General features: G+C 39.7%; 1 protein-coding gene across 4 annotated transcripts in view; it reads right to left on the bottom strand.

The window, feature by feature from the left end:
• Positions 1-22,391, bottom strand: part of MIDEAS (mitotic deacetylase associated SANT domain protein) — a 53,340-nt gene extending 30,949 nt beyond the window's left edge. Inside the window, exons 1-2 of one of the 4 annotated variants that reach the window (XM_058844601.1) lie at positions 22,322-22,383; positions 6,882-7,064 (exon numbers count right to left, since the gene is read on the bottom strand). The gene's annotated coding sequence lies outside the window, so the exon portion shown is untranslated. Of the gene's footprint in view, positions 1-6,881; positions 7,065-21,911; positions 22,294-22,321 lie in introns of those variants that run through there. The other 3 variants (XM_058844612.1, XM_058844585.1, XM_058844592.1) reach the window with 3 other exon arrangements.
• Between the last annotated feature and the right edge of the window lie 2,158 nt (positions 22,392-24,549).

Raw genomic sequence — 24,549 nt, 5'->3', positions numbered from 1 at the left:
TCAGGTCACTTATATTGCACACTGGATACCAGAAACTACTGCTCCAATTGAAACCACTCCTGACATTCAGCACCACCAGAGGGTAATTACCCACAGCAAGCAAAATAACACAAAATGCAGAGCTACCATATTGTCTGGGAAAAAGATACATATCCAAGTTGAAATACATGAACTACACAAATTCATCAATCCAAGGAGAAATACAAATCCTACTTCGAGAAAAAATTTGGTTTACGGTAAAGGAGGTAATAAAGGTGAGACAATGAAAATGCAACTCTTTAAACATGATTTAATTAGGTACATTTCTGTTCCAATGGTCTTCAAATTCAACAAAGCATGCATTCTGATTCTATTTGGACCTACTATTCACATCCATGGATGTGGCTTTACTTATCCCCATCACCATAATTTTTCCACACTCAATCTAAACACACAAATCCATCCTAATATGAAGAAGGATTTGTTGTTTTGAATTACAGGATCTGAAGCACCACAGATGCACCTCACCAGGAAGTTTTCAGGTAACAGCTCAATGAGAGGGAAGTCTTACACTGTTGATGAACACTTAAAAAACACCTATTCTTTGGGGTAGTTTTCCTCAATTCAAGCTCTAAACTTGGTTACAAGTATTGGAGACTTCCTTTTCAAAACATACCTAGGATTTTCTACATAATTTTGTTCTAATGGGTGAGGAAGAAACAAAAACTGCTACAAAGAAAATGCCCATCAAGTGCTGATTAGTCTTATGCTTACAACAAACAAGCCAGAGAAAACCTGGTTTACACAAACAGCTCCACCAGAAGAAAATCAGCATGGATGAGGAAGAAAAACTACTAAACAGACTGAAATTTTAAAACTTAGCAGATAATTAAACAAACAACAAAATGAGGGGAGGGAAAAAGCCACAACCTGATTTTTTTTAAAGGAACTTACAATGTATTTTTTACCAGCTATTGAAAGGATATGTAAGATCTTCACTAATTTTAAAGCAAAACTTTGAGTGCTGTTTCCAAAATAATCGAAATTTCATGCAAACCTCATCACATGGAAACAAATTATTCATGATTTGCACCAGACTAGTCTTTTGTCTCACACTACTGGAGAGGCAGCTCCACAGTTTGGACTCTAGTAAACACATACACAGGAAAGCCCATCTTTACAAATGGCTTTGCAACACAGACCAGTCTTATCCTTTAATAAAATAAGTACTGGTTAATGTTTATAAACTGTACTGAAGTTAAGAATATTTGTAATTATAATCTGTCATCATGATAAACCCTAATCTGAAGAGGCTTGGGCAGTCTTAGAAAGCAAAATGAGCACAGTAATTATGGAGTATGAAATGCTGCTTGCAGGCTTTGTAAAGTTACATGAACATAATCCTTTCCCACTGGAAATGGGTTAACAGTTCTAATTGTGAGCCCTTAGACAGTTATTTTAAGCCTTTTTGTTTGGAGCTGTCTGGGAAGGCAGTTGCTAGCAACAGGGAGACCAACATTCAGGAATCACAGCAGGCTCCAAAGTCCGAATTGCAAAGAGCAGGCCAAAAAGCTTTTCCCTGCCCTCGCATTCACATACCTGACAGGACCACAACACATCCTTCACTCCAAATGCCTCTCCTGCCACAAACACACCAGCTGCAGAACTTCATGGACACCCCAGAGACAGTCCAAATCTCTCAGCACTTCAGCCCTGAGGTGAAAACACATGCACTGAGCTGCAACAGGAAAGACTGCTACAGGTTCAGTTGTTCCCATCTCAACCTCTTCAGCACTCCAGCACAAAAACAGGCTTGCACAGATGTCCAGTGTATGGAACAATAAAGTCTGAGTGTTTTATAGATTCATTTGAGGCTTTGCAAGAGGTAATGGGCTACAAATAAGGGAAGAGAATGATGAAAGTTCATAGAGACAGTGATACTTTCCATTCCTGGAAGTTTCTTCACGAGAAATATAAATGAACCCAATACCTCAGCCTGAGCCCTCGGTAGAGACATTCTTAAGACCATGAAGCAGGCATCATCACTCATCCAAGTCTGGCTGGACAATAGCTGAGACTACATGTACAGGCAGAACCCCTGGGATCTGAGATCAGCTTCCAGCTCTGCTACAGACATGCATCTTAAGCAAGCCACTTCAAATTATTTCATAAAATGAGAACAGTACTTGAAACCAAATACCTTGATATTAATGGAGTATTTTGAGGTCATAAAAGTTGTAGTATCTTTAACAATAACCACTGACAGCCTAGATGGAGAGTGTTTCACAAAGAGCCTAGAAGTCTACTTTCAGACATGACGCAATCAGGGTAGTGATAACCAAAGAAGAGGGAGTAAGACAAAAAGTGAAGGAAAATGGTCACACAATAACATAGTTGTTCTTTTGTCACATGCTTGCCTCTCTCTCACTTGACCCACAAATATCTTTTTTTATCAGCAGTTATCTAAGCTGAAGCAGTGCTGACCTTGGTTTGCCCACATCCACACACTTGCAGCAAACAGATGACAGTATTGACTGACCGCAGTCAGTCTTTAACAGCACTGACAGGGCTTTAGTTAAAATTTCTAAAACTGTGTCAAAAAAGAATTCCTGCAATCACTGTTGACTATAAAAGGGTCTCTTTACTGTGCTTGTCTGTTACAAGGTACAGTAAGCTCTCAGCCATGACTGGGGCTGTCAGGCATTACAACAATGCAGCTAAGCAAATGCACACTAGTACTGAGAGTAGGAACAGTGGAAGATGTGGGCAAGCAGGATCATCACACAGTGGGAAACAGCAAGGTTTTAATTCTCCAGGGGCTAAAAAACACTCTGATTTCTTAACCTTTAATTAAAAAATCAAAGCACTCTCCAGGTGTCTGGACTCAGAGTTCCCTGCCAGTAACCTGGCAGACACCTGCCCAATCTCCTTCTTCTAGCCACAGGGATTTCAGTGGAGGAAGGAAAGAGCAGATGGCTGGCACCAATACTGGATCAAATACAAAGCACTTACATTTCTGTAGTGGCTTACTCATATCCTTACTAGCATTATGAAGTACTTCCACTATGGGGCATAAGTGACATCAGCCTCATATGGACTCAGAGCAAAGTCAAATTTCCTAAAGATTCAGCTCAACAAGCCTACCTGAAACCAAACAAACCACTCATTCTTTACTTCATAACTAGAAAGAAAAAAGAAGTCATTCAATAACAGGATGAGGAAAAGTGTTCTCTATTAAGAACCCTTGCATGAGGAAAAGTGTTCTCTATTAAGAACCCTTACAAAGCTATTTTAAACGGAGCAAAAGACTCAATTGTTAGTAGAAAAAAGTTAAGATCACAATGATTAAGTTCAATACTATGGGAAAAATTAAAGTTTATGCATTAATCCACCTATAGATGGAATTCTGTGAGTGTTAAGCAGATCAGAAGTAACCTGCACTCGCACAGTTTACTCTGTGAGTCCTGGAATATAAATACATTTTAATTGAAGTCATAACATTTTGATTCAATAATCCCACATTACACTTTGAACAGCTGTATTTGCTAAAGATACAGACTATGTAATTGCTATTAACAGGAACAATAAGCCCTTGCAAATTGTGAAAAAAAAACCCCAGGACATAAATAATTGGAAGACCAGAAACTTACTAGAAAAAGCTGATAAGATCATCTGCACTAAACACTTGACCATCTACAAAAGAAATCACTAAGCATGAAGGAAAAAAATAAATTCCCTTACACGATATAGTTTTCACTTTGGAATGAAGGGCTAATGAACTAATCATGTCTTCAGGTATATGGATCCCATTAGTCTCACACCAAAGAAATTCTGAGACTGATGCTCCTTTACAATCCATAATGCATCTAGTCATCTAGTTCTAGGCCAGTTTGGATGGGGCTCTGAGCAACCTGGTCTAGAGCAAGATCTCCCAGCCCTTGCCAATGGGGTGGAATGAGATGATCTTTAAGGTCCCTTCCAAAGCAAACCATTCTGATTTTGTGATAAGGATTTTTTTTTCACACCAGGTAGATAGCACTTTCTTATTTCAAGTTGATTACTTCAAGTAGTACAGCTTATGTCCCACAGCGTCTGATGACATTACAATTTTCAACAAATATCCAAACAATAAGAATAAACATCCAATCTCTCATCAGCAGGCTGACATTTGCTACACAGTTCTTCCCCATTTGGAAAAGATCTATGAATCCACCAAGGCAGAAAAACATTCTACTAGTTGTTATAACACCGACAAATTTTTCCTGGGGAAAGTAGCTGAAGGAAGTTGTCCATGAACAAATTTCATGTTATTGGAATATTCACCATTTATGCAATACCTGGCAACAGTTAAAGCAATATGTTAACACCAATTCATTCAACTTCACGTGTGTCACGTGCAACATTCTGTATTTCTAACAAGTACACAAAGAGAGATAAAGCAGCCTGCTTTGCACTAAAAAGCAAAAAGGTAGCCAAGATGAGGTTATTTTTCTCCATTTCCTTTATCTCAGTTTTGTCCACAGACTGCATTTGCAAGATGCCTGGTAAAGCATCTTAATTTTGAACAGTTATACCAAATCCAGAAACTACTACAGAACACTACTCTTTAAGTATGTCGTAGAACTTCCCCCACCCCGAGGTAACTCTTAAGGTAATTTATATAAAAATCGCAAAGTCTTCTAAAGTACATGAAATTTTACCTGTAGACATTAAAGGTTCTAACATTAAAATACACATGTCAGAGTAAAGTAGAGATCTCTGATACTCCACAAATGCGGTGTTCTATGATGCCTTTGCACTCTCCACAAGCTCTGCCTGGAGATACAGCCAAAGGGGAAAGGCTCCTCCACCAGCATGATCCACGTTGGCTGGCATTTTAGACTTCCTTTTGTTTTTAAGAAAATGACAGCACTAGCCAGGTGTACTGCTCTTATTGTCCATGGCTTCATTCCCTGCACTATAGTACAGAAACCGAATCACAGCAATTTCTATTTTACATGGTTGCATGGCCTCATAATCACAATATAACAGCACTAAAGAATGCATAAAGAGTATACTCTTTATGCACTTATTCTGACAATGTCTCTTTAAGGGACTGAACTATTATTCCCTTTTTATTGAAGACAGCTAAGTCTGGGAGAGGGAGGTTTTAAAATTACTTGCCTGAAGTGGTCTATGACAGAGGAGATAACCTAACTCAGTCTCAGGTTAGTGCCTATCCTTTCAATCATATTTAGTCTCTTACTCAGTTTGAAATCCCATCCTAAGGTTGGCTAAAGCGCACATGAAACCTCTCCAAAACTTTTATTCGTTTTTCAGCCTGCCCACAGGACTGTATGCCATGCATAATAACAAACTCAAGATAAGCATACAGCAGTCAATGCAGGTTTATTGTGGATCTAAAAATATCATGCTAGCTTTTACTAGAGTTGTCATCTGTAAAACTTACTTGCAAATACACTAGCCTTGGCTGTGATGGTGTCCTGGGGACACAGAACAGTTCAACTAGGCAGACCTATTCAGGTGCAATCATGACATTGTTACTAATTTTGCCTAGGAGTTAGATAACAATGCTGAAGAATCTCACCCAATTCCTTCCCTGCATGCAATTACAAAATCCTATGAAGAAAGAAGGGAAGGTATTTATTTATACCTATTAGTCGATTAACATTGATACAAGCTTTCATCCGTTTACATCACTCCATAAGCATAAAAGCACAACTTGGAATCAGAGAATTAAAAAAGGGGGCTCTAAAATCCTGTAAGAGTGCTTTTAGCAAGTACCATGACATGTATATTTCTCCCATCTTTGCAACCACCTTCACAACCACCACTCCAAGGAAAAAGAATTTTTGTTCTTTTCTCACAACTGCAACATCCGAGATGCCACAAACAAGAAACAGCTTTCAGGCTCACAAGGAACAGATGCATTGGAACTGCTGCAGGGACAAGCTTCCGCATCTTCCACTCCTTGCACCTTCTGACTGAATGTTCTGTTTCACCTGGACAAGTTAAGAGCAACCTGTACTGATTTTTAGCAGGAGGACAGCACACATCACAGCAGCTGGACTACAGGAACAAGGGCTCTTTCAGCAGACTCTGGAAAAGGCTCTGCTCTACCACTGCTCCCACTGCCCCTTCTGAGGGCCCCAGAAGTCAGGGAGCACCATGGTCCTTGGCTACTGTTTTGACCTGCAGCAGCAAATGTCAGATTTCTGTCATTGAAGGGGTGAGAGGGGGAAGGGAGGGTCACAACCATCACATATTTGGTTGTGAAATATAGCCAGGTCTCATAGGGAAAAAAAAAAAAAATAGGGTCCAGAGTTTTTTTTAATGCAAGCAGTACATAGTAAATTGGCAGTGTCGTTTTTCCTTTTACATAAAGAAATATGTACTTATCATAGCTATTAACAGGGGGGGAAAAACAAAAAACAGCAACAGAACCAAATCTTAAGAGCTATGCACAAGGAATGCTGTCACAGTGTTACATAAAAAGAAAGGACAAGTACTAATTTGCATATAATTGATGACATTCACCTACTACAGTAAGTTAAATCGTTAAGTCAATGTTCTTCCTAAGTCTTGCACCACTTGTACTTGTGGTTTTGTTCGCTGTCTTACTGAAAATCTTCAACATTGCACAAAAGTTTCTCTTGCCGACAAAACCTGACAAATCAGAGTCACAAAAGTACTGTCAGAGCCACAAAAATGAACAAAAAAGCAGAAGGAAATTCACACTCATTGCTATCTGCACATCAGACCATCAGGAAAAGAAGTTTAGATAAAAGAACACATATAGTTCCTGCAGGTAGCAGGGTAAGTTTGTATCACCGCAGACGTTTCTAAACTCAGGGGCTCTACTTAAGCAAGGTTTCCACCCTCTTCAGCTGTCTTCAGCTCACCTTCTGCAAGACTTGTGACCCTGGTGTTGACATAAAACTTCACAGTAGCATCAGTGCAGAGACAGGGATTCCCCCGAGCAGCACTTTCAGAGGCCCAGGGCTGAAGAATTCACGCTTTCCATTTCAGACTGAGGTCAAGTACGATGGGTGGTGGTTTCCATTCGTGTTGCAACACGCAAGAAGCTAACAAGTGAGAAAAGTATGAGATGACAAAACAACTAGCAGAAAGAAGAAAATCTCCTCTAACCAAAAGTCTATCAGTCCCTCCAGGTGCCTTTCCTCTTGCTCCTACATTTCCAGTAAATTTTGTCCATTTTCTAGCATATGATGCCTTCCAGTTAAACATACTTAGTTCCACAAAGACATCATGGCAGTTCAAAAGACATGAACCACCCATCCAATTAAGCCACAATAATAACTTCTTAGTGTGTCACCCCCTTTTTTTTTTTTAATTTATTTTTATTAATTTTAAAGGTAGCTTTTTATAACTGGTAATTTCTTTAGAGTAATTTTTTTTACTCATATACTTTTTTTTTTACTTTATACCTTACCTGGTAACAATAAGATAGATTTGGTTTAATAAAAAGCTACATAAAATAAAAAGAAGTTGCTTATAATTTTTGTTATAGTTCTCAGCTCCCTTCTTTGAAGAAAAAAAAAGTTTTCTAAAACATTTTGCTTGTTAATATATATTTTATTTTATGCACAGATATTTGCACGGTAAAGAGGAATTAGCAGTCTTTTCTTATATATGGGGAGAATGGTGTGTGCCAATTTTTTCAGTATCATTGGGAAAACTGCTTCTAGTTTCAAACATAACAAAATGTTAAAAATAATTTGAAAATCATACAAGAAGCTCCTCTTAGCATTTAGTAGACACTGGATTTAAAAGTTCAAGTTTTCAAAAGCAGCAGCTGAAAAAACCCCACCTATCAGTCATTTCCTCAGCTTCCAGAATCCTTTCACTAGCTCTCCAGTCAGCTTCTAAAATAAGTATATCTGCAGCTCCAATGTTAAAGAGAGATTGCCTTCCACATTCAGATTTTTTTAGCTTTTTATGCCTTAAGTAGGTAAAATGACACTTCTGGTGGTCTTTAAAAAAATGGTTTAAAATAAAGTCCATAGCAATAAATATACTTTGCTTGCCTAGCTGCATCAGTAAAAAATTCCTCAGCTTAACATGGCACATTTTTTTTCCTGTTCCTTATGGAGAACTAAGTCTTCAGTAACAAAATCCAAGCCCTGTGTGTTTCTTGCTAATAATCTGTGTTCTTACAACAGTCTCTACTACTGAGAGTGACTTAGCTGTTAAACTAAATTAGCCCAGGAACATTTTCCACCATCATTCTGGGAAGGAATGAGGGGAGATGTACACTTGTAAACGGTTAACACTCTCTTCCCTCTCCCTCCAAGCAAAAAGCACACAAAGACATACAAAATGCAAGGAAAACAATTAACCTTCCAACTTCTGAATTTTGGCTTCATTTCCCTAAAGTAGCTTCATGCACGAAATCGACATGTGGAAGGAATAATCCAGGGTGACCAACTTTGCTGAGGCTTGTGGAAAACTGGCCTGTGCAGTGCAGCAAGCTCTCGTCAGAGATCTGCTGCCGCACAGACCTCAGCAAACGTGCTCCACTAAAGCAGCACCATGTCCCTCCCAGGCATTCTGGAAAACCTCAGTGTTTAAAAGCAGTCACTGACCACCTCTTCCCTCCCACACTAAAGTTTAACAACCCTCTTTCCCGACTGCTCCCCTGCCAAGAAAAAAATACAGACATACAATTACAAATGTATGCACTAACTTAAAACCATGTTTTACTCTTGAAGGCATTCAACTTCATCACATGGCCCCAAGGCCTTCTCTGGATTACTGGCACCATGTCTGTCAAGAGACGCCATCAATTTATTTTAAGACACACAGTTTGGTGTTTAAATCTACAAATTTGCTTTCAGTTTGAAGCTGTTTTAAAGCAAAATCCCACCAGTAACCACTCCCTCTTCATTAAACATTTAAAATTTGAAAATTAAGTGATGGACAGTACTTCATTAAAGTATTTATTAAATAACTCCCTCACCCATGAATAAAAAAGGAAAACCTGGGATGAACTTTTACCAGATCCACTATTTTACAATCATAATTCCTTCCTGAAACAGCAACTCTTGTAAGTGCTGTCTGCACACAATTTCAGCTCAGTGCTTTGCTCTATTATTATAAAATATTTTAGGACTTGCATCTGTAATTACTAAATATGTTCCAAATTTGAAATTTTAGTACCTTATTTCTCTGCATTTTGGAGGTAGCAAAACACTGGGTTTCCCCCTGACAGGAGTGCTATGCTCCCCTGCTCTCTCCAAGCATACTGGGACCTCTCTTACTCTGGCCCACTCACACTGCTGTAAAAGAACTGCTCCCAGACACTTCTGCAGGCATCTGGGCACCAATAAATTTTAATGTACACTGCTGTTGTAGCTTATGGCTGGTGTCTCCCTAGCTCATGTAGTTTTTCCAACTCCCTGAGATGCTTATCTCATTCCCACTAGGCAGGAGTAGTGTTCTCCAATCACTGCTAGAAGAAGCTGGTATAAGCACAAATTTCCATTTATAGATCTCTATTAAAAGGTTTCCTCTCTTGCTCAGGCAAACACTGGGCTCAGTATGATTACAATCCATCTGTGCATATATCTGTTAGAAAAGTTATTTCCTCTTACAAAGGGTTATATTTATTTAGCTGCTCCAGTACAGCTGTTCCAAAGCCACTTGGAGTCTAAAAGCATGCTTTTCTGATGTTGCATTTCCCAGTGAAATGCCTCAGCTGCTGAGCAAGAGCCCGAGTGATGGCCTGAAGAAACATTATCTCTCAAAGCGTTTGTGTCCACCCCGCAGCTGAGCTTACCTCCCTGCGAGTCACAAAGCACAGGCTGCCCTCCCAAAGAGGCACCTGGCAGCTCCCCTGCCCTCGCAGGCAGCCTGGCGTGCCTGACACCCAGGTCCCACCTCCAGAAACTGAGCCCCCCAGGGCCAGCCAGGCACTGAACACCCCTGGCAAAGGCAGCCGAGGCTGTAGGTGCTTGCAGCACAAGCACAGAGTCCTGCACAGAAAGGCATTGTGGAATATAGTCATTTTATTTAGGTCTTCAATGAGGATTTTTCAATTTTTTTAATTTTTTTTTTTTTAAATATACAGCCTCTTCTGTTGTTTATACTACTTATTTAGCATCTCTACTATGAATATACACAGCTTCATTTTCAATTTCTGCATTGGAAGGAAAGAAAAGTCACAAAATGATTAGTTATATAACTTTATAGCAAAGTCACAAATTTATTGAAATAAGTTTAAAATAGCACTGATAGGACTGAGGATAAAAAAAAGACAACTGTTTGAAACTAATGTCCAGTACACACTTTAGACTAAAAAAACCCTCCAAAATAAATTAACATTCCTGCCTCAAGGCAAATTTTTCCAGCAATTGTATTCAATAATAGTAAGGGACTGGGACTGTTGCTGAACAGATAAGCTGACATCATTCCAGACACGTAAGTTTTCCACATCTTCCTTTTCATATTAAAAATAATCCAAAAAACAAACAAAGAAAACCCCAATAAACACAAAACCCTACACCACTTCTACCTACTCAAAAAAAAAGATGCTGAAGGAGACACCTTTCAAGCAAAACGGTCTCAGTGAGTCCAGTCAGCTTGCCAAGTGTTAACATGTGCTTTATTTTATTTCTTCATCTGTTGCGTTTCTTTTAAATTTTGCTTGTGTGACACACAAAAGTCAGATCAGCAGTTCTTTCCCTCCAAAGTGATTCATAACTCATCTCTTTCACAATTCAGCATTTGGAAGAAATCTTGCAATGCTGGTGTGAGACTACAAGTTATTTGTGTGAATGAATAAGGGATATGGAATAATTAAGTTAGAAACACAACTTTAGCTTTCAGTAAGATAACTGTAAGCAACATGTTTTGAAGTTATTTCCAGCAACAAAGTTGTTTTCAACTCAACTGACAATGCAGTTGAGAATTTCTGATGGTGTCAGAATACAGAATATTGACAGCCAAGAGAAAAACAACGTTTTTCCATGACAAACTCCCTATTTACTCCATGAAACCTTGCACCAGCTCTGCAAACCAGGACCATAAGTACTAGCTACAAGGAGAACACTACAAGAAAGCCTTCCTGTTTTTACTTTATTATGCACAGTGGGTAATAGTTTTGTGTAAATCGGTCACAAGCAGAAACCCTATAATAGGAAGAGCAAAGTGTTCACTTTGCAGTTGTTACTGTCAGTTTTTGATTCTGTCTGCTGGGTCTCTCTAGTCACATAGAGCAAAAGCAGTATCAGTTTCACAAAATACACAGCTGTGTTTTTCAACATAAATACAACTTCTCTCAACTTCTTACTTGCTTACAATCCAGTATTACCTATATGCAAGGCTGTTGTAGGATGCATTAAGCCATTTTGTCTTGACAGCCTAGTATTAAATTTTCATTAAAATATGTCAACAATATGGAAAAATGTCCAGGGGGAAAAGCAAAGGGTTATAACCTCCATGATAGTTGCTGCAAAAAAATAGCAGCAAGTAATTTTACAAAATATTCACTAAGTTTCCTGCATTCAAAGTCATTAGGCTTTTCCCCTCCAGAAAGGGTCAGTATGTCCTGCCAGTTCATGAGCTCCCAAAAATAAACCAGCTGAGTAACTAAAGATGTCGATAGATTTTCACATTGCCTCCACACGTCCAGAATGTATGGCTTAGATGGTTACTTGTAAACAGCCTGGCATCCTACACGTAACCTAAAGCACTTTCACAAGCAAATTCTGTCACTTACAATTACTCTGTTAGAGCTGTCACTGAACAGAGAATGCTTTTCCACCTCGAAACTGTACTTCTGTCATAAATCAAGTCACTCAAAATGAACTGTCTTCTGTCTTTTTAAAATGCTTTATAGCACATAGCAAAATGGAGCAGTTCTATTCATCTTCACAATAAAAAAAACCACAACAGAGCAGCTGAGAAATGTAAAAAATGCCCTGAACCCATTCTACAAGGGAGAATGTTGATCCACCACTTTCTTTTCTTTCATCTTTGACCTTTTCAGTAACACTACCAAAGTTACCCAGCTGAGAAACAGAAAAGTATGAAATAACTCTGCATAAGAGGCAGACTGAAATCACCTAAGTGCACACAACCAGGGAGATAATAATTTGGTTCACTGACACGATTGAAAGCCAAGTAAGTAACCTGGCTAGGGAAACTACTCAATCTGCTCCACACAGAAATTGGAGCACTCACTTCTATGCACGCATTTGTAGAACGCAATCCAGAAGCCTCCGTTTCACATCTTACGTTTCTAGAACAAACATGACAGGATTAAGCAGAGAACCAAAATTCAGGCTTTTAATCACAATGTCCAGGAAGAAGCGAGTCAAGAGGGCCCATAGTGGATGCTTATAGGCAAACATGTATCTGCAATTCAATGAAAAATTGCTATTTCACCCGAGGATTAAGTGCCTCTATCTGCTGGAGGTTCACAGAGGGTGCCAGAAACCATTTCTGAAAAGCGATGTCAGCTCCTTCTCAAGGAGATGTAAGAGGGTCTGGGCTCCTCTACAAAGCCTGCTGACAAAACACTCACGCAGCCATAGAGATGCAAATTCAAACTCACATACCACACCTTCCCCTCTCAAGAGCCCCATCAATCAACTCCTCTGTATGGGGTAGAATCTCCATTTCTACTCACATGATGCCACTAAATGTTAAGTCAGAGTACGGTTTTGTAGCCTGCTGGTTGAAGAGGATTACCTCACCTTTAAACAAGGATGATAACACGGCATAAACGATATAAGGTACTTGTCAGCAGTGAGCTTGCAAGAAAGGGAGAAGACTGGAAATATTTTGTTGTTGTATGTGCTGTAGCACCAGAAAACAAATGCTTTCCGAATTGCAAAATTATTGTTTACTCTTTCAGTCTGCCTGAAAAGTCCTACTTTTCCTATAGCTACTTAGTCCTACTTATCCCATAGCTGTCTAACAGCTTGTAGATGCAGGAGCAGATTCATGTATTAGATACAGGAAGTTCCATGACTGGAAGATCTAATGCTCTTCTGCATGAGGGCAAAGAGCATGACTTGTTCTAATCTCAGGGTACCTGTTCCTTATTGCAGCCCATTTTAGTTTCCATACAAGCAGCTTGTTGTATCTGAGTAAAAGGCTCAATGAAATTATAAATCATCACTTCCCTTTAAAGGTGGGACGCCACAGAAAGAACAATAAAAGCACTTTAGGCTACTAAAGAGATTAAGAGCAAAATTTTACTTAAGATTTTAAAAGGCTACACAAAGCCACTGCCTTCTCGTGAAAAGTATGGATGTGACTTCTTAAATATTTTTACCCAATTAATATGTTAGAAAGCTCCCCCTCACTTCAATTTCCAGGCCATATTCCTGAAGCAGATCTCCGTAAGAACTGCAGGTACAGGTCCTATCACAGCACTACAACTTCCACTAGTAAATGAGATCCTCAGATTTGTTTTTGACAAAAGGGACACCTATAGATCGCTTAGCTTTCCAAATGTCTAAATGTATCCTGCACCTTTGTAGCATATTATTCAAAGTAAAATGCTAAAAACCTACAGCAAAACCCTATCGCCTCAGAAAATTTAAGTTAAACTGTAGACTTATCCATGAAGCCTAAGACCAGGTGCAGTCTTTTTTATTAATGCTCATGATGTGAAAACATCCTGGTTCCAGCCAGGTCAAGGTTAATTTTTCTAGTAGCCATGAGGGGCACGACTAGATTGAGGTTACTCTATATCATCCCATGTCATTGCTGGGATGGAGGAAAGGGACTCTCTTCCAGGGAAAAGGGGTTGGGAGTCATTGGGTACTTTGTTGCTCTTCCTGCTTCTTATCTCATTGCTGCTTCCAGTAAATTGTACTTATCTCAAGTCAGGATTTTTGCCTTTTGTGCCTTCAACTGTCCTATGCAGCCCATCAAAGTGGGAGAGGAGGGGAAAAAAGAGGGAAACCAGTGTGCGGTTTGGTGAGTGGAGACACTGAATTAGGGAGTACCATTCCTAAACCTTCTCAGAAGAGCAGAAGCAAAGCATCTTATGCAGGTCTGAATTATACGCAAAATCTTCAGCAGATTTCAAACTCAAGAGAATATGGAAAACTGGATTTTTTTGTTTGTTTGTTTGGTTTTTTTTTGTTGTTTCATAAGAAATCACCTTTCTGTATTTGACACCAAAGGGCTGCTGCAAACATTAGTGCCATCTCTGCTCTTCAGCTGAGTAACATGTGAATCAGTTTAAACACTGAGTTTTCTTGTTTGGTTTTTGTCATGTGGTCCTTGGAGCGTGCTATTATGGTAGTACACAGGCTGAAGTAAGCATTGAAAATTCAAGATCAAAATTCGAGTTTAAATACCAATATCTCTCATGAAGGAAGCATTAAGAACTTCTAAATCTAAGTATCTTCCTATATTGTCGCTTTTTTGTGTGAGCATAAGAATGTTTGTTGGTTTGTGACTTGTCTTTTTAAAACAAGAGGTTTTGCTCTTTCATCTAAATGTTATTCTTCCACAAATATCAACACTAACTTGATAGTACTATAGCAATAGCATATTGCTGATCGGGATTGGAACAGATTATTGATTTATCACCACTGGGGAAAAAGAAACACTTCTGTTAAGAAGAAAGGCCATTTCAACATCACTTTAGTCAGCACAGAAGCAGCAGCATCTTGCCAACATGGATGTTTTAACATCAACTCCAAGTATCAAGTACACTGTCCCTTTAACTAAATATCCATGTACATGTGGTCAAGCAATTGCTGGTGTTGACAAGTATTTGGGCCACTGCCCTTGGCCTCATACTTCCTAATGACACCTCTGACAGAGATGCCTAGCAGAGAAATCCATAAAGTTGCTAAAAAGCAGCAGTGCAAGCCGGAGGCCAGTAAAGGGTCTCTAGCCTTGCTCTATCCACTCTGCTAGAAATGCATTTGCTTTATGACCTGTCCACCCAAGCTTCACCTGTCTCCTGTGCTTGGAATTCAGCAAATATGTTTATGTCACTCTCAGACAAAGACCTGCATCGTAGCATACATGTGTGCACAGGCAGGCTAGTTCATTTTAGAATGTTAGGAGAAATTACCTGAATACGAAAACTGAATTTTCCAGTATGCAATTTACATCAGTAATAGTTATTATTATTATTGTTAAAGAGCTCTTCCAGTTGCCAAGAAAACTTTACAAATCAAGGCTTCAAATCTGCATTTTATTTCCTTTGCTAACAAAGCTCTCTGTATTTAAATTTCCTCTCTAAAGGTAAAGTAACTAGGTTTATTTATATTGCAAATTAAAAAAGCCTAGATAGCTTTGTTCACCTTTTAAATAGAAAAATATCATCACGGACTTCAATAGAGCTTCTTGAAGGGCAGCCCCTTATACATAATTAACAAGTGCAAACCCCGAGTACAGTATCAGCTGTATCCCACTTCTCAGGTTTTGAATTCCTCAATTCTTCAAATGTTTATTCTTGACATTTCAAATTCAAAATTAAAATAAATTGTTTATAAGGAGCCTCACATTCTTGTTGTATCTTCTTAGGTGATAAAAGGTCTTTTTATTACAGATCAATTTTTTCTACAGTAGCATGCACAGTACATTTTCTGTAGAAAGAAATCTGCAATAGCAAAATTAAGTTAGCTAGTACCATACCTCAAATATTTCACTTTTAGCCAAAGAAAAATGACTAAAATAAGGAGGAATTCAATACTTCAAAAGGAAAGCAGTTCCCATGCTTCAAAAGGAAAGAAATATCTTAAATATCCTTTTGACTCTTAAATGTATTTAGCAAATCATGATAATAAAAGACCACTTCCATGCTGAAATTAAATCAGAAGAAAGTGAGGCTGATAATCAAATGCAACATTTTGCACAGTTCTTTACTTACAATCACACCCTTTATGTGCAAAGGCTTTCTAGTTACTCAAGGAGGACAGCTTAAGCACCTAATAACCAGAGTGCCTAATGGTACAATAATGCTTCACTAGTATGACAAAAGTCTAGTTTTTAATAGATTCCTTTTCTTCTCCAGAGGATCTCAACATTCCTTAAAACATATTCAATTAAATAAATATTGTTTGATAAGACTAAATTATTTATTTATATGTACTTATATTTTCTAAAAATTTGAAAATACAATAGCTTTCCAAAAAAAAGTCCAAATTAATTTGTATTTTTAATTAAACATTATAGATAGTATAATTGTCCCCAGACAAGTATATAAGATGTCTTATGCAGGATAACATCTAGAGTCTGTCACAAAATATTCAGAGAGAAAAATTCAACTCAGAATTTTCAAAGTCATGAAATCAAACTAAATCATAGGGGCAGTCAGATTTTCCTGCCAGTTTCACATATGTGAGTATTTGGCATCCTAAACTGTCATCACTGGAATCTCCTAAAGCAATCAGAATGTCTTACAGCTGTGGCACTCTCCTCTTACCAGGAATTTGGCAGTGCTGGGATCTTCTTCTCAATCGAAGCGATCAAGTTGTATAAAATCAAATTTAAATAGGAAAATATTTTGCTAAATTCTTCTCCACCCAAGTGTGGTAATTTCCCACAAACACAGCAGACTCCCCTTTCAGGAAGTGCATGAAAGAATACATTATGTAGGGAGAAATAAAAGCCTGAAATCAAAACAGTTTAAGCTCCCAAGAGTATCTTTAAGGATATTAGAAAACTGTAAACAATAATGCAATTCTTGACAAAATACCAGGTGACATATGCAGGAGTTGAAAAGGAAAAGCTCAAGGAATCCCAGGTGTACGCAGGCATAGCAGGTAAGGCTGCACCTAAGCATATGTGATTAAGTCAAGTTTGAAATCATGCAACATCCTCTGCAACTTGAGATCCAAACAGAAATGCACTTTTACCTATGAACTACACCGTAACAAGGCTACTTGGAGATTATTCAGACTTCTGGGACTAGTTTCAACTTTGGACCTCATTACGATGCACAGCGCAGACAAGGTGACGAGCATTTCAGCAGGCTGACCGCCCCACAACATGCAGCTTCAGAGAGCAGGTTCTGGTTTATCCATGCTGAAGGGAAGCAGCCACTCTAATAGCTGGAAATACATCATACAACTCTGTACCACAGACAAGCTGCAAAACCAAACCAGTATTTTAAAAAGTCTTAGCAGTTAAAAGCCCTTCAAAAAAGAAAAGCAAAAACTAGACAAGAACAAACTTCCAGTTATAATTCATGCATATTTTTGTCACCATTACTCTAGAAATAACAAAAGCAACATTATCAAATACAACAATTTAAAATAAACCCCAAAATACAGCATTATATTCAAGGTTAAAATAATAGCACAAACAGTCAAACAAAAAACTTCAACATGGTTTAAAAAAAAAATAAAAACAAACAAAACTTCCCAAACTACTCCAGCATAACAAGGAAAGAAAACATTTGTTTTCAGGGGAACTGAGTAATAAAATGAGATACTTAAGGGTATATAACAAATAGTGTGTGTACACATAAACATACACAAATATTTGTCTTCCTAAAATAAATGACAAGAGGATATACCAGTATATATCATTGTACTGTAATCTCTCCTATGATGGGGAAAACCAAGCAACAGAGAACCAATGTCAGAAGACAATAGGCAGCAAAGAAATAACAAAGCATGAACACCGACTAGATTCCTCTTCATGTCTCTTTACATCCCAACTCTGAACATGTGATGTATCAGTAATGTATTTAGTAAAAAGATTTCAGAACTGTTTCACAGTTTACGACTTCAGGTACTAATAGCACTTAACTCGTTTCAATCCTTACCAATGCTAAAGTCAAACTATATAGAACTTACACTAATTAAGGGTAAAAAGGAAAACATTATTCCATGCTTTGATGTAAGCCTTTCAAAATGTCTTTAAGAACAAACAAAAAATTAACACACACTGAACACGTTGCCAATCCCTTCCAATCTAGCTTTTCCCAGTTTAAACTCTTGATTAACAGACTTGCCAATTCAACAAGGGGCATTCACATAATTTACTTATACATAAAATGAACATTAATTTTGGAGTATGTACATTTCAAAGTATGTACATCATATTATATACAGATCAATGTATTATATTCATTTAAGCCTTGTTATCTGGTGGCTGTCAGTAGCACAAAACACAATAAAAAGCATCAAGAGAGCCTGAAAAGCAAAGAATTAATTACCAAAATAATCCCTGCATCCACATTTGAATGGTTGCTCTTAAATACCTGGACACTGACTGCATTCAAAATGCACATATTCACACTTTTTGCCGGTGTGTAGAGTAGAGCTTTTCCTCATAACTTTTTCAGTCACTGGGGTCGATCAGCAGAGCACTAAGGGCTACAGCTGGAGACCACTCAGAAACAGAAGTGCAAAGCGTTGTGAAGCGCTCATTGAGCAGCCTCCTGCTGCAGCCACATTTGTGTGCCATTTGTGCACCGTGAGCTGCTGGAGCTGCCAAGGAGCTTCTGCACGGAATGCAAGTGGCTGCTATGTAGCTACAAAAACTTAAATTATTACTTGACCAGCCACCTCTTTCAGGGACTTCTCTAACTGATAATGAGGATTTCTTAGTCTGAAGGCTCAAATCACACCAGGGGGAACATGTGATTCCAAGTACATGCAACTCCTGTCTGACATAAAGCTCTCTGCCACACTTGCAATTATTAGGGAAGGTCCTCAGGATATTTCCTTGAATTAGCAGTTCATCCCTCCTATTTACAAATTGCTCAGTGACAAGTCTTCCCTTTGGATGTGACTCATGAGCCTTGGTTTGCCCGTGCCAGAACCTGCAGTTTTTGGGCATGTATTGCAAAACGTCACCACCAGAGCTCCTGCCTCCCTCATCTCCCCATTTCACACTATGAATACTCAAAGAAAAGTGGTTTATTACTCACTTCATGTCCCTTGCACTGGAGACAACATTCATATTTACTACATTTCATTTTAGCATAAACTGTAATTTACTGCAACCAGTACTAAGATTTTATGCAATGCTCCAGACCAAAAAAAAAAAACCAAAAAAACCAAAAAAACCCCAGGGTTTTTGTATTTTGGGTGTTTTCCTTTTATTTTGGAGGGAGTGTTTAGAGAAAGTGAAACAACAAAAAAATTACCTCTTACCAACATTCGCATTCCACAATTTGATCAGCGGGTTAAAAAAAGTGTTTGCTAAATGTTTACCTAAGCACAACAGAAAACTATGTAAATTTCTTGAGTAGAAACCCTTCAAGAAGTGCTAAGCATATAGAAAACACATACACCTTTGCAAACAGGGCCACGGGCTAGACAGATTTCCACTGGGATTCATGGCAGCCCCTCTTGTCTCCTTACATGCCTGGGCACACCTCCACACACACACCACCAAGCTGGCCATTTCCAAAGAAATGCTGCGTGTCCTCAAGCCAGGGGCAACTTAAGGGCTTGATTAGCAGCCTGACAGAACAGTATCACGAAAGGGATGACAGGCTTGAAAATATCTCCTGTGGTTCTGCAGCCACCACTGACAAGTGATCATAAGAGTGAAAATAAATAAAGGTAAACTAACATTTGGAGCATTTATGCAGGCTTTTGAAAAGCTTGCATTGTGCTACAGTCCTCATCATTTCATATCACCACATGCACCTGGATGGGTTAAAGGCTTGCACAGCTACACCTTTGTTTTGCTAACATGCACATAAATGTATATATATCTATGACTAATTCCACTGAGAACCACAGGACAACTCAAGGACATGCAAGTTACCTACTCCTTTGTATACAAGGCCAAAAACTCTCTCCTACCACATTGGTTGTGAAAACCAGAAGACTTAGCATAAAGAATGATTATATTGTATCACTACCACAAATTATTCAAGAAGTCTTTTGAGAACTACTCCAGAGGTAACTTTGACATTAAAACATCCAGTATAACATAGACTGACAAGCCGGTGAAGATACTAAGTACAATTTCAAGAAAAATCTACAAGTAGGATATCACAGTAATGCATGGATTAACATATATTTGTGTAATATGTTTTATTAAAACAAAATGCTCCAATAAACTTACAGAAGGATCACTAAGATAGTTTGACAAATGACAAAAAAAACCCAAAAAAACAAAACACAAAGACACTGTCAGCAGATCCCTTCATTCTTCATTTACAAAGCCACATACATTTTACATGAAGCATTTTCTTGATAACTTAGAAAACTACCAATAATAAGATGATCTGTGTCTTTAGCTAAAATATGTTTCAGTTGAACAACGAAATATTTTAAAGCAGCTTTCTGTTTTTATAATAATTTTCACTGCAGTGCTCAAAATACTTTACAAGCCTTTATGGCATTTATTAAGACATCAGCTATAACAGCTGAACATAACACTTCTAGAAAATTGTCTCTAATGTTAGAAAGGGCAGTTTCTGAGCACCAGATCTGAAATCTTTCAGATCTGATATGCCATAAATTCCAAGTACTCTCAAAACTAAGCTGATAAAAATAACAGGTGACCAGCATTTTTGAAAAACAAATCTTAGGGACCTTAAGTTGTACCCACAAAAACTTTGGAAAAATTATGACGTTCTTTAAAGTCTTAGTTAAAAGCCTTACTAATACAGTGTCAGTGGCACAATTTCTCAGTGCCTCATACTATCCCTCAGCCAACACTGCCTGCAATATCACTGAATCAGACGCAACTTTTGAGTTAAAGCTGAAAAAGCACGCTCTCAGCATATCTCTGGTCAGGTAGTTCTTTCAAGCTCTAAGTTTTTGTGGCCTGACACAGAAACTCTCCCCAATGCTCTTCTCTCCATTTCCAAGCAAGCTAGCTGAACTGCTTATTTTGACGTAGGTCTTTTTCCCACACAGGCACACAAAAAATTAGACCAGAGCAATCATTGCTTTAAACGTGCAGGACTGCAGCAAACCTGCTTGGATTTCACCTGCTATATAATCACTTTGGAAACACGAACCCGCAGATTCAATGAGCTTTCAATTTCTGTCTGCTGTGATTTCAGAAACTACTAGTGGCGTTTCTGCTGAGTGTTTCAGACCTGTGATTTCTGATATCAGCCTCACTCCACTTCTCCTGCCTTCCTCTTCTACTTCTACGAAGAGGTCAGTCTAAGAGGAACGTGGCAGTTCACTGCAGAACACATTCTCTTTTTAGCATTTGCAATGCAAAACTAGGTTTTGTTCGGAACAGAAATCTTGCACAATAGCCTGTGTATACGTATTCGTTCCAACAATGCTGTCCTATGCAATCACTCTGTAATTACACACAGTCATAAAGCTGCTGCTGTTGCTGCTTGGAACTGCAGTCTCGCCCTCTAAACAACCTAATAGTCTCTGCATTAGGACATTTCTTTTTCTCTCTTCCCCTCCCTTAACTGCTTGCTCCAGTACAGATGGCCTTTACACTAAGTTCAGAACACGTAGTCGGAAGGTAATCAAGTTATCATTAAAAAAAATTAGATGTTTTTAAAAGAATGTAAAGTAAACCTCTGCTGAGCAAATAGAATATTTCGCTAATTCTGCAAGCTGCAACCACACAAGACTTTACAAACCAAAAATAAATCCTGCTTACGCCTGTTAAAAAAAACCCTGTAAGTATTATATAAGACTCTCACATACGCGCGTAGGTGTATTGTCAGCTTTTACTGCTAAACTGCAACGAATCGGTCTTTTACAGTTGCTGCCAGAAAAGAGCTGTACACTTGAGAGCACGGGATTTTTCAAAAATTATCTAACAAATTCCTCCCTACCCTCCTCCACTGCGTAAACCCCAGCAGAGCGACCCGACCCTCGGCACGATGCGCGCTCAGCGGCGGCCGGGGCTCGGCGGCTCCCCCGCAGCACCCGGGGCCCCTGCACACACCGCGCTGCCCCGGCCCCGCCACGCCGCGAGTAAACAGAACCTCCCCCCCGCCCCAAAACACCCCCCCAAAATTCCACCCGCGGGCAGCTCACCCGGACACAGACACATCCTGAAAGCGCTGCCGCAGCCAGGCAGCCGCCAAGAAAGCCCTCCGGAGCGCTCCTAACAACTCCGGGTACGGCAGGAGGCGATGGCTCAGCAGCAGAGCCTGGTCCCCCGCAGCAGGCGGGCCGGGAGTGCCACTGCCCCAGCCCCGTGGGGCTGCGCGGCCCGGGCACGGAGCCAGCCGCCCCCGTCACCTCCACAGGTACTTCTGCTCCTCATCCTGCACCCAGCACCCACAAAGCACGCAACACCACCCCCAAAAGAAATGCTCCAGGAAAGACACCCCCTCTCCAAAATGGCAGGAAAACGGAAGCAAATCGTGCAAATTAAAAAAAAAAAAATAATAATAAACGCGCGGAAAACAGAAGAAGGAAAAAAAGAGAACGTGCTGGCTCACCTGCGCAGCCAGGCACGGCGGGCGCCGCGGGGGAACGTGGAGCGGCTGTTTGCAGAGGGGGGGCGGGAGGGAAGAAGGAGGGGGGAAAAAAAAAAACCAACAAACTTTGTTTCTCTCTCTCCGGGACTCAGCGAAAGCGTCACTTCCTAGTGCGTTAAGCGGGGAGGCTCCCAGGCCCGGGCTCCTCAACTCCTCCTCCTCCTCCCGCCTTTCCTCCTCCTCCTCGTCCCTCCGCGGCGCAGCTCCCCGCCGGCCTCAGCGCCTCATCCCGGCACGGGCCTGGGCCCCTGCCCTTGTCCACAGATCTCGGCTTGACCTTCTGCGCTTGGCTGTCGCTGCTGTTGGCAACGAAGGAGAGGAAATCCCCAACGAGTGAGGGGCGGGCAGAGAGTTTGCAGCCTTGATTTGAAAGCCAAGCCCTGCAAAATACTGCCGTGTCCAACACCAGGCGGAAAGCGCCTCTTTGATGCCCCGAGTTCAGAGCCAGCTAACACGGCGAGATCAGGTTTTGTGTCCTTTCTCTCTAAAGAAAATCAAACAGAGCTTTTGGGTTTTAAGGAAACATTTGTACCAAAGGAAAGCGTGCTTTTCTGTTTCCCCCTTTCGGTCCTTTTTCTCACTTTTTCAGAGGAAAAAGTAGGGGGGAAAAAAAAAAAAGGAGAAAGTATTTTAGTCTAATGCAAATCCTCAGGTAATATCTGTACTGTTGGCTGTTTTACCAACACCTGAAATTTACTTTCACAAGAGCACATACTTTTGAGATTTCTAAAAATGTCCAGCTCCTCTTCTGGATTATGGCTTCCTCTGCTGCCTTGGTCTGTGAATAAAAAACACAGTGTGCTGACAAATGCAGGCACGCTACTCTACCCTACTAAGGCAGGAAATAAAAAAGCTGCTTTGTCATTGCTCCCTCTGTAGACTGCTCTGCTACTCGAGTTTGTTAACAATCAATTAAACCTTTTGATTATAAAATAACCTTTAGACAGCATTTACAGATTAGACTCAATTCAGTGAAACATCGAGCAACACAAAAATGCCAAATGTTTTTCTCCAATGTGCACATTGCCACGTGTTTACCTTCATGCAGGCTCAGGTCATTCAGTGCACACAGCAGCATTGCTGGGTTTTCGGGTTTTTTTTTCCTGACAAGCAGGGCAGTTTCCCTTCCAGCATATATTGCCTTATAAAGTGAAATATAGAAGCAATTTCTGCACTGCTCACTGTAGTTTGTGCTTCTTTCACAATAGCTCCTTGCAGAACTTTTTAGCAGGGGAGCTCAAGATGTGTAGAAACAGGAGCCCAGAGAAATTACTTGCCCATGACTACAGATGCATAACCAGGTTATGCTGATGAGTCCCAGGTCAGCAGTCCAATTACCACACCCAGTCTTTTCCTGTCATGGTGCAGAGGATAAGAGTGAGACACATGGTGGTGAAGAGCAAAATAGTAGCCACAGGTACTACTGGTAAACGTCTTTTTCTTTCACAAGCAGAGGTATCATTTGATGCAACACTGTCTCAATAGAACCTTCAAGGAAAACTCTGCTGTAGCACCATTAATACATTTGCTCTTCCAAACTCCCGATAGACAGGAACCATAGGTCAATATCTATTTAAATTAGTACAGAAAGAATATTTCCAGATGTTCAAAAATTACCTGATATGTAAAGCAAACATAAATTATTGAACATATAATAACTATCTGTACTCAAAGGCATCCAACTCATTAGTTTAATTTGCCCTAATGAAGATTGAAAAGAGAGATTCAATAAACTGGAGTTATTTCCTCTCTGTTATGTTAGGCAATCACTGCCTCCCATGAAGCACATCAGATATTGAAGAGATTGAAATTACTTAAGTCAACTGTCATTGGAGGGGGGAACCAAACTCAACCAAAAATAAACCCAAAGCCCACCAGTCTTCTATGATTTTAAATCATATTCTAACAGCAAATTGCACCTCTACTCCAGACAGAACAAATGCATGTTGTACTTCACCTGTTTGGAGGCTGGGAGCAAAATGATGAGCAGGATCTTGTGTTTCACAATACTTAATCACGTAAAAGCAGTAGACAATGGCAGAAACGTCATCATCCGGCTACAGAAGCTAACATTGCGCAGATCAGGGAGTGTGCTTTCTACCCTGCACTAGGAGATACTTTAACTTCTTGGGTTTGATAGTTCCCTCCTAAATAATTTACCAGGTAGATAGGAATCCTGCTGAGCCAAA

This window comes from Poecile atricapillus, chromosome 1 (genome assembly GCF_030490865.1).
Source record: "Poecile atricapillus isolate bPoeAtr1 chromosome 1, bPoeAtr1.hap1, whole genome shotgun sequence".
Lineage (NCBI taxonomy): Eukaryota > Metazoa > Chordata > Aves > Passeriformes > Paridae > Poecile > Poecile atricapillus.
This window is presented reverse-complemented; position numbering and strand designations above follow the sequence as displayed.